Genomic DNA, 10,182 nt, shown 5'->3' with positions numbered 1-10,182 from the left:
CCCTTTTTAATATTTTTTATTTATAAACAAAATTCTTCAAATTGTGAATCAGCGGGTATTTGGGGGTCCACTGTAGCAGAGGAAATGTGGAATGTTTATAATTTTCTCCCCCTAATTTTTTAAAAATGATTATTATTTTTTTATTTAATGAATCGGCGGCCACTCAGAGAGTAGGCATGAGCCACATGTGGCCTGCAGGCCGCCAGATGCCCATTCCTGCCATACCATAAACTTAAAGGAACAGTCAAACCCATTTTTCACTCATAGTCATAAACTCTCTTTATGTATTTTTTGATCAGGAAAATTATATTAGTTAGCATTTTTAAATTCACCAATTTGTTTTGGAGAAATCAGTAAATAGCTAACTCATAAAAAGAAAAGAAAAAAAAGCCCCTTTTTAATAGCTAGTATCGCCACACACCCCTCCCTCTTCCCATGTCTTGGTGCATGTTAGAGCGGAACCGGACATAATTTCTACGTTCAAAATAATATCGCTAATAATGTCCAAAAGCAGTGATTAATTGGCACCAATATTTAAGTGGATATCTCTACTTATGGCCACTTAAACCTCTGAAGCCTCCAGTAGCCTCACCACGTCTGATTTATAAGAGAATAAGGAAGTTGCAGTTTCTCTCATACCACATTTTTTTCTGTAATAAGCCCCATATGAACACAATGCGTTCCAAGAGGCTTTTTGGAAGCTGAATTGTTCACAATTGATAAGTGTTAGCTTCATTTCATTTCCGGAGCTATGAGCAATGGCAACAGCGACACAGAGCTCCATTTCTGGCCGGTAAGAAGATAATTTCATCCCGCTAACCTTGGTTATATCAGCCGCCCAATGCTAATTGTTGCCCGATAGCGGCAGTGATGTCAGCCAATTAGCTGTGGCGGGCTAATAGCTGCCTAACTATTGGGTCTAAAAAAAACTTTTTCGTCGCTGACCGTTTGCTACTAAAATTCATGTGTACATTCCCACTCTTCCACTTGTAAAACATAAAAAACACTTTTTTTTTTTTAAATTTCGGCACAGTATTTTCGCTTTTGTGGAGGTGAATTATGTCACTAAAGTCCCAATTGCGTTTATGTTTTCACAGGTTGAGGGGGACAAGAGTAGGGATGTGCATATGAATTTTGGTGGCGATTGGTTTTCAGACACTACATGACAATAAAACATGACAAAACAAGCAAGGAAACAATCATACAATACATGTGTCCATTAGGGGTGTTATAAAAAATCGATTCTGCAATATATCGCGATATTACAGTGCGCAATTTTCGAATCGATTCGATATGCGGCCGGATCGATTTTTAAACATCAAGTTTTTATGGGAATATTCAACAAAACGTCTTACTTAGGGTTAGGATTCATACATTAAGCATAGAAGAATGTTATATTAATGGAACATTAAGCCTTAATATTTTATTTCAGTGCTGTTCAAACATGAAACAGACTGCAACCTGTTTGTTAAATGCAGTGGCTCAGTTATAAGCCTGAATTTTTAAAGAAATAAATACATTTTCATACAAATCTTACATGTACAAGTTTACTGATTTGTATTTTCTAAATTTGAGTTTTAAAAAAATCGCAATAATCAATTTTATAGATTCGTATCGGGATTAATCGGTATCGAATCGAATCGTGTCCTATGAATCGTGATACGAATTGAATCGCCAGATACTAGTCAATTCACACCCCTAGTGTCCACCGATGATGTTGACAGGGTGAGATGGGGAAACAGGCAGGCCACGCCCATAAAGCGGACAGCATTAAGATGTGTAAAATGTTGTCATATAAAAGGCATTAAATCACTACTGATTTTTTTAGGGTATGCATTTTAGTGCTGACATTTTTACACAGACCTTTTATACTGTACATAAGCAGAGGTGGGCATTCGTTATTGACTGGAATTGATGATTGATGGAAAGGAAATGCCCACCTATTGGCGTGTGCGTCAGCCCTTTCAGCGAATGCTTGATAATGCGAAGCCTTGAAAAAATGCACAGACTGAGTACAGAGTGAAGCAGGACTACTTCTGTCCATCGCGGTGAGTACGCACGGCCCTTCTCAATCCGTGTATTTTTGTGAGGCTTCCCAATATCAAGCATTCGCTGAAAGTGCTGAAGCACACGCCAAAAGGTGGGCACTTCCATCAATCATCAATTCCAGTCAATGACAATGCCCACCTTTATAAGTGCCCATGTTCAGACCAATCAAGTGACCGGTTAATCAAATACAGTATATCAACGGGAACACTTCAATGTATAGGCTAGTAGTTGTTCTTATAAGTTCAAGAAGAAAAGACAAATGTACGTGCAGAATAGTGGTATTATGCTAATGCTAAGCGCCAAATTCAGTCCCTTGGCCAAGTTTTTTTCTTGAAATTTTTTTCATCCTGAAATTTCATTCAAAAGCCAAATTTCCATAACTTTTTGTGAGTAGTGTGTATAAGTAAAAAAAAAAGATGTGTAACTGCCTCGCGGTCTAGCTGAATGTCTCCTCTGTAAACAAACACAGTGCCGCTCAGCTAATGGCCAGCAGACATCTTAATAATTCAGACTGTGTGGCAATGATGAAAACATTTGACACCGCGACTGTCGTAATGGACCCACAGTCCCGTCCAAAAGTATTGAGACAGTGAGGCAGAACATTTGACATTTCAGTTTAGAATTCCAGTATCGCCACCTTTTCAAGTGAACAGACTTCGGATAGATTTAAGTGTCGGTTTAGTCGCAAATCGTTTGACTCATAGTTGAACTTTTGCTTTCTATTTTGTTTTTAATTATTATGCTCATTGGATTTCCCCACGGTTAATTCAGCAATCGGTGCTGCACCTCTTGATTGGGGGGGGGGGGGGGGGTCTTGCTCAACACATCGCAGTAGTCAGGAAACAGACTAGATCCGGACCCTCCAGTTCCACAGCTCAAGTCCTTTCAGATGAGTTACTGCCACTCATTTACTTTAGTCACTCCCTGCTCTCTCCTCTTTAACAAGTAAAATGCTCTTTGGGGTTTATGTCTCCAGATTTGAATTGGCCGGTCGAAAACGTTCCACTCGTATACCCTGATGAACTTTTGAACCTTTGTCACTTGGGCATTGTGCAGATAGAATATTTCTGTAGACTTCTGAGCAGGGCGCTGTAAGGGGGAAAAAGAATGGTAACAATTCCAGGGGTCCTACAAAATAGCATTTGCAATTACCAGCTCATTATTATCATTATTATTATTTTTCCCCCGACAGGACCACAAATCTCGGACACTTCCAAGTTCAAAAGAATTACAAAAATGCTGATAAATATGCATTTTCCACACAAAAAATATCGCTATTTAAAAGTCTTGAAAAAAAATCAGCAAATGAGTATGACGGGTTTGACTGTAGTCCACGTTTAAGTACAATATACTGTATTTGCATTTAATCTTTTCAAACAGTTTTTCAAACATGTATTTGTTTAGGTTACATTTATATTGAACTTTTATGTGTCATACATTTTCATTAAAGTGAAGTAGTTTTTTTTTCTTTTTATAAAAGCAGTGTAGATATTCAACCTGCACAATGTTACAGAGGCTTACACTAATATGAAACACTGTACTGGATAATTATACCTTTGGCTGTTTTATTTTTTATTTTTGTTTTTTTTATGAACACTTGGGCCCAATAGGCTGCTGTACTTAAATTTTGGTCATTATTTTGAGACTCAGTTTTTACGCAGTGTCAATTGTTCTTTTATACTCCTGCGTAATAGGGCCCCGTATAAATATATATATTTTTAGAGGGGTAATATTGAGAGAGAAAAAGTCACAAATTTGCCACTTTATAAATTCACAAATTTGCCCCTTAATAAAGTGGCAAATTTACAAAAAATAAAATAATTCTCACAAATTTGCCACTTAATAAAGTTTTTGTCTCTGAATATCTCTGTGCAGCGTCGCTTATATTTCCAGATCTATCTCACTGCATTTATAGGTCAAAGGTTACAGGCAACATGGATCACTGTTCATCCCCGAGCCGCTTATCAACTCTTCCTGCTGGCTCATCATCATCATCATCCAGCTTTTCAGCGGTTGCTGTAGCAACAGTTGCCATGGTGACCAGTGCCCGTAAGTGATGCAAGCATTCCAGGTGCATGCAGACCATGACAGTAGACCCCGCGTGTGTGCGGACTTAGTTTTACTGTAAATGATCCGGTTCCCTAACGGGGAACAGGCAGCGTTATCTGGGCCTGAAGCAACCGGCCGCCGCTCATTCTTCATGTCCAGCTACTCCCAGAGAGGGAGAGAGAGGGAGGGTCGGGGGCAATCGGGTATTAGGTTCAAGTTTAAGAATCTGTCTTTTAACATAAAAAATGACCTCACTTTTTAAAAGAAGTCTCCTCTTTGTAGACACATTGTTTTGCATAGTTTTAAGAAGATTACAATTATCTCTTTGTTGTTTATCACTTTAGTTCTATATTTGGACCAAACATGGCCAGTGGGTGGGGGGGCATTTTCACCAGAGTGAGTGCAGTGAGGTTTCCCTTTCAATTGCAGATTGCGATCTTTAGTGTCTTTGCAAGTGTGACTCCCTCCACGTTTCACGCTCAGGCTGGATGACTCTTTTTTTCCTTCTTTTTTTAAAGGCTGGATGACTCTTGATTAATGCTGGAAAACTTCATTAGAAGCTACTCTCATGTCAACAGTAGTTTTTATTGTTAATTTTTTGTTTTAAAAATTATATATATATATTCTATACCATGTATCCAGTTCAAGGTCACAGGTACCGTACAGATACTGACTTCACCACTGCCAATTATATGCTACAATTAATTGTACCAAGTAGATGCTAACATAAATAGCATGTAGCTTTAAGCTTAAATAACGGTTCTCAAATAGTAGGCGAGGAGAGGCTTGCAAACAACTTTTTTAACTGCGTTTTTTTTTAAGCATCGCTATGAACAAGGGCTATCGAATATTTTTAGACTTGATTATCCTATTGATCTGATTTTTTTTTTTGAATTGCTTTATCCCTCTCAAGGCAGACATTGCATATTTGAAACAACTAATTGCTTATCCCCTAATGAATCCACATTCATTTTTTTACTCAAAAGTACCGCTGCGGACCTTCGTTGTGCATTAGCAACAAACTGTTTCCCAGTAGCTCACGAGATGGCAAGCTCTCTCGTTTTCAAAATGTCTGCCTTCTTGGCTTCACTGAAATGGATTTTCTAGGCATCAATTTCATTTGTGTATCACTACCAATCTCCTTTATTTTGAAACCATTTCTGCAAAAGATGACCCAGGAGAATACGGAGATAGAGTATATGCCAATTTGTAGGTTTTGCCCCAGCTGTATTTCATTGTTGCAGATTTGCAACGTGTGCCTGGAGATGTACCAATGGATGCCACATGCTTTATCTATTGGGTTGCCTATATTTTGAGCAACAAGCAATGCTAGGGTTATTTTCCTATCACCAATGTTTACTTATTAGTTTGAGGTGATGGTATATCCTATGGAAAATGAAATAATTAATTCCCTACTTGAACTGCAGCTGATTCCAATCACCAGCATCCTTATCAGGCTCATGCAGAGCTTGCTGATGAGCTGTTCATATATCAGCTGTGTTAGAGAAGGGAAACATCCAAAACCTGCGGGGCTCCGGCCCTCGAGGACCGAGTGTGCCCACCCCTGGACTAGACTGATTCGATCATTTTCCCATTCATGCTGATAAACATGGACGATGCAGACTGTGCAAGAATGCCTCCACGCAAATGCAAAGTACTTTTGTGCTTTACAAAAGACAAAAAAAATTTGGGGTCTACCACCCGAAGAAGTGACATTCAGGCATGGCTTTCTCAATTAGGATTTGAGATGTAGCATTATTGGTATTATAGTTTGATACAAAAACTTTTTGTTGTTGTTATTGTTATTATTGTAATTTAGTTCCTACTATTGTAATTTATTGTTTTCCAATTTTTAGTTTTTGTTGTTATTTTGCCACTGTAAAGCATTTTGTAATATTGTTTTGAACCAGCTATGCAAATATAGTTAGTGTTCATACCACATTCAGTCTTCAGCGTTTTTACCACACCGGGTCAATGTTATAAATCTGCAACATCCCAGAATGCATTGTATGTGAAGGTTTCGTAAACAAAAAAAAAAATCTGAATTGTATACCCCATATGATAATTTTCCCCAAATATCGGATTTTTCCTGTTACTAAAGTTTAATTAGAGCCTCAGAGGGTTAAGATGTATCACAAAATATATATATTTTTTCCGATTAGCCCTACTGTTTATCAGCCAATGATTGTTCTGTACTTAGTATTGTTTATTGATTAAACTAAACCAAATAAACATCAATGAAGCAATATTGACAGGGAGCAATACTCAACAATGTTTTTAAAACTGGGGGTTAACGTCTTGAGTATTGAATTAATGTGAAGGGATACTAGTTTGATATCCACTCCTGAGGCTACTTCAGGTTTAATGTCAGTTGGGGGGTATTCATACTATGACTTCAAAATCAGATTACAATACACTAGGGGTGTGAATTGCCTCGTACCTGGCGATTCGATTCATATCACGATTCATAGGTCACGATTCGATTCGATTAATCCCGATACAAATCTATAAATTGATTATTGCGATATCCAATTTTTTTTAACTCAAATTTAGAAAATACCAATCAGTAAACTTGTACATGTACACTGTAAGATTTGTATGAAAATTTATTTAATTATCTGAAAATTCTGGCTTATAACTGAGCCACTGCATTTAACAAACAGGCTGCAGTCTGTTTCATGTTTGAACAGCACTGAAATCAAATATTACGGCTTAGTGTTCCATTAATTAAACATTCTTCCATGCTTAATGTGTGAATCCTAACCCTAAGTAAAACGTTTTCTTCCTATAAAAAATGGATGTTTAAAAATCGATTCGGTCGCATATCGAATTGATTTAAGAATTGCGCGCTGTAATATCGCGATATATTGCCCAATCCATTTTTTCTGACCATATTTGTTTCCCCATTAATTGATTATGATTCCGTTTGAGCCATAACAGAGACAAAGATAAATGTTGAAAATGGTTTTCTAAAGTAATAAAAGATGTTTGCAAATGTCTCATTTTGATTAAACACAAAAAGGCATTTGGTGTTAAAAGTCATTTTCACACTTTGGAATGTTTAAAACATACTTAAAACATTGCCAGTGTGGTTCATAATGTTTGGATCATGGTGACTGATTCAGGCTGGAAATGATTCTTACTTTTAATGATTTCCTTTGGGAGCATGCATACAGTATATTTCATAACTACAAAAACAAAGGTCAGACAGTTCGATGCAAGAAATTGGTTCAGTCGAACAATATTTGCAATTCATGTATTCGATACAATTAGCAAAGAGGGAGGAATGTGTTTCAGGTAGATGGAATACAACATGAAATAGTAAACTGGGAATACAAGTGCAAAACAAATCAAAACAATTATTAATCAATAATCAAGTCTTACAGGAATGTCTGCCGCAACAAATGTGCTTTGGACTGTATTTTAAAAAGGTCTACCTACAGAAGAGGAAGGCCTTTGCTCAAATGGAAGTCTATTCAACAATTTGAGCGCGACAGACTGCAAGGCTCGATCATCTTTCGGAGCGAATCTTGTGTGAGGGACAGAAAGTAAAAGGCGGTCAGCAGACCACAGTGACCTAACAGCACAATCAAATGGGACCAGATCCACCAAGTGTGGAGGAGCCGGCTCGTTGAGGGCTTGTAAGGGACTATTCAAATTTTTAAATGGAGTCAGAGCAAGGATGGCAAAATTTGAGTGATGTGGCCGAACCTGATCTACGAGAGATAAGCCTAGCGGCGGCATTCTCCGCTACATTGTTATCTTAAATGATGAGTGTTACAACTTGAGTTATATAATGTGTTCCTTGGTTGATTAAAAAAAAAAAAAAGTGTTATGAGACAAGGAGGATCATATGACCCCAGTCACCCAGCTCTCGTAAAAACAATTGCAATTACTGTGCTTAAATAGATGACTGACATCCATCTTGATAAATCACATGATGTCGATCGATCTGCATGCCACACGTCTGTAAAACATGTGTTCCGATTAAACGTACAGCGGCACATGTATACACCAGATGGGACTGGATTATGTCACATGTAAACAGCTGGCCAGATATCTTCATTTGGAATGATTTCAATCAGAATGACAACAAAAATCTGCATGTACACCCCGCTAATGCTTACGAAGTTCAAGTTTGTTTTTTTTTTCTTTTTTTTTGTTTACATTTCCCGTTAATCAGGAGATTTGATTTCATTAGAATACATTTCAACCGCAACATCAGCCAGCATTCTTTAAAAAAAAAAAACAGATTTACTGTCCCTGTCTTGCTGCTGCTGTTAATCTGGTACAAGACATAAACGCAACTCTCTAGGAGGAAATTCGCAGACTGCAGTTGGAGAACCTGACATTGAAGCAAAGGTTCAGCATTCATCGTTTTGTGTCTTTGGATACAAAACGATGAATGAAGGACAAAGAGTTGAGTTACCGTGCACTTCCACGATACGCAGAGGCGTAGCTTGCCATTAGGCAAACCAGGCAATTGCTTGAGGCCCCCTAGTCAGAGGGGCCCCCAGAGGGCCAACAGATTTCGCACAAACCGCATATCTTATTCTTTCACATCAGGAGTGCCAAGGTGCAATGACAATTGACCGTCTCAAATTCCCTAAAGGGGCCCCGCGAGTCAAACTCGCCCCTCCCCCACTTGTTGCTCATCACAGTCACAGCCTTGCGTGCGCTAGTGTGTAAACAAATAAAGTGACAGAAGATTCTCCGACAAGACTGGCAGGATGAAGAGGAGCTATCCATCTGGGAGTGAAAAACGAAAGAGAAAAAGAGTGAGAAGAGAAAAGAAAGCAAGACAGTGGTGCCTGGAGTCGAATCGAGTACAGAGTGAGATCACGGAATCGTCAACATATAGCCTAATAACTGTTTTTGCACAAACCAAATCGAGGAAGCACCACTTTTGAAAATGGCTTGAACATATGTTGAATCAACCAAGTTTGGACTTTTCCGCAGTTTATTAACTTTAATATTGAATATGCAGTACAGGCCGAAAGTTTAGACACACGTTCTTATTATATATATATTAATATTTGTCTGAATATTTACTGCATTTGTTCTTGTTTGAGGGAAGCCACCAGGCTGGAAGGTGGGAGGAGTGAAGATCTGGCACCTGCCATTGTTCAAGACTGGAGGGGGGGAATGTATTTGTTCAATGATTTGTTTGGAGTATTTATTTTTGTTAATTTCGTTTAAATGCACTATAGTTTTCACTTGTTAGTGTTGGTATATGTTTTTGTTAATTTGTCCTATAGAATTAAGTTGGTTATTTTGTTTGATTTGTAGTCATACCTCCCTCTTGTGTTCATTTAGGTTGGTCCAACCCTATTTAAGCTACCTGAGTTGTTTGTCTAAAGCTCAGTCCAGTTTAATTTGTGTTATGTTAAGTTGACCTCTTTTAAATTGGGATCCAAAACTTTAGCTACTAGTTGATGTTGGAATTTTTTGTTAAGTCTTTTTGCTCCGATTTGATTAAATTGAATCTTTTTTTGAAGCACCTGTGTAACCTTGTCCATGTTTGGTCCACTACAGTACTTAACAAAAAAAGTGAAATAACATGTTTTATATTATAGATTCTTCAAAATGGCCATCCTTTGCTCTGGTTACTTTTTTTTTGCATAGGGCATCCTTACATCTGGGAACTCATTAAAAACTGTTGGAAAACCCTTCCAGATGACTACCTTTTGAAGCTCATCCAGAGAATGCCAAGAATGTGCAAAAAAGTAATCAGAGAAAAGGGTGGCTATTTATTTATGTATTTATTGTATTATTTTCACCTGTACATAACCTGTTCATAAGTACATAACTCCACATGTGTCCAATAGTTGTCCATAGTTTTGATGCCTTTAAGATGCAGATGTGCAATTTTTAAATTTAACAACATGCATCTGACGAATGGTTGTTTGTCGTGCCCCGTGTCAACCCACCCCAAACCCCATCTGCCAGGGCCCTCAATCCCTTCTTGTTTGAGGCCCCTGGGCACCCTTGCTACGCCATTGCGTATATTCACAGTTTATAGTCTTTTTCCATCCGGGCAGATGACATGGTTGAATTAGCTTTAATGATAACATTCACATCATT

Source organism: Leptonotus elevatus, chromosome 1 (assembly GCF_054856555.1).
Source record: "Leptonotus elevatus isolate MCC_2025b chromosome 1, RoL_Lele_1.0, whole genome shotgun sequence".
Classification (NCBI taxonomy): Eukaryota; Metazoa; Chordata; class Actinopteri; order Syngnathiformes; family Syngnathidae; genus Leptonotus; species Leptonotus elevatus.
This window is presented reverse-complemented; position numbering follows the sequence as displayed.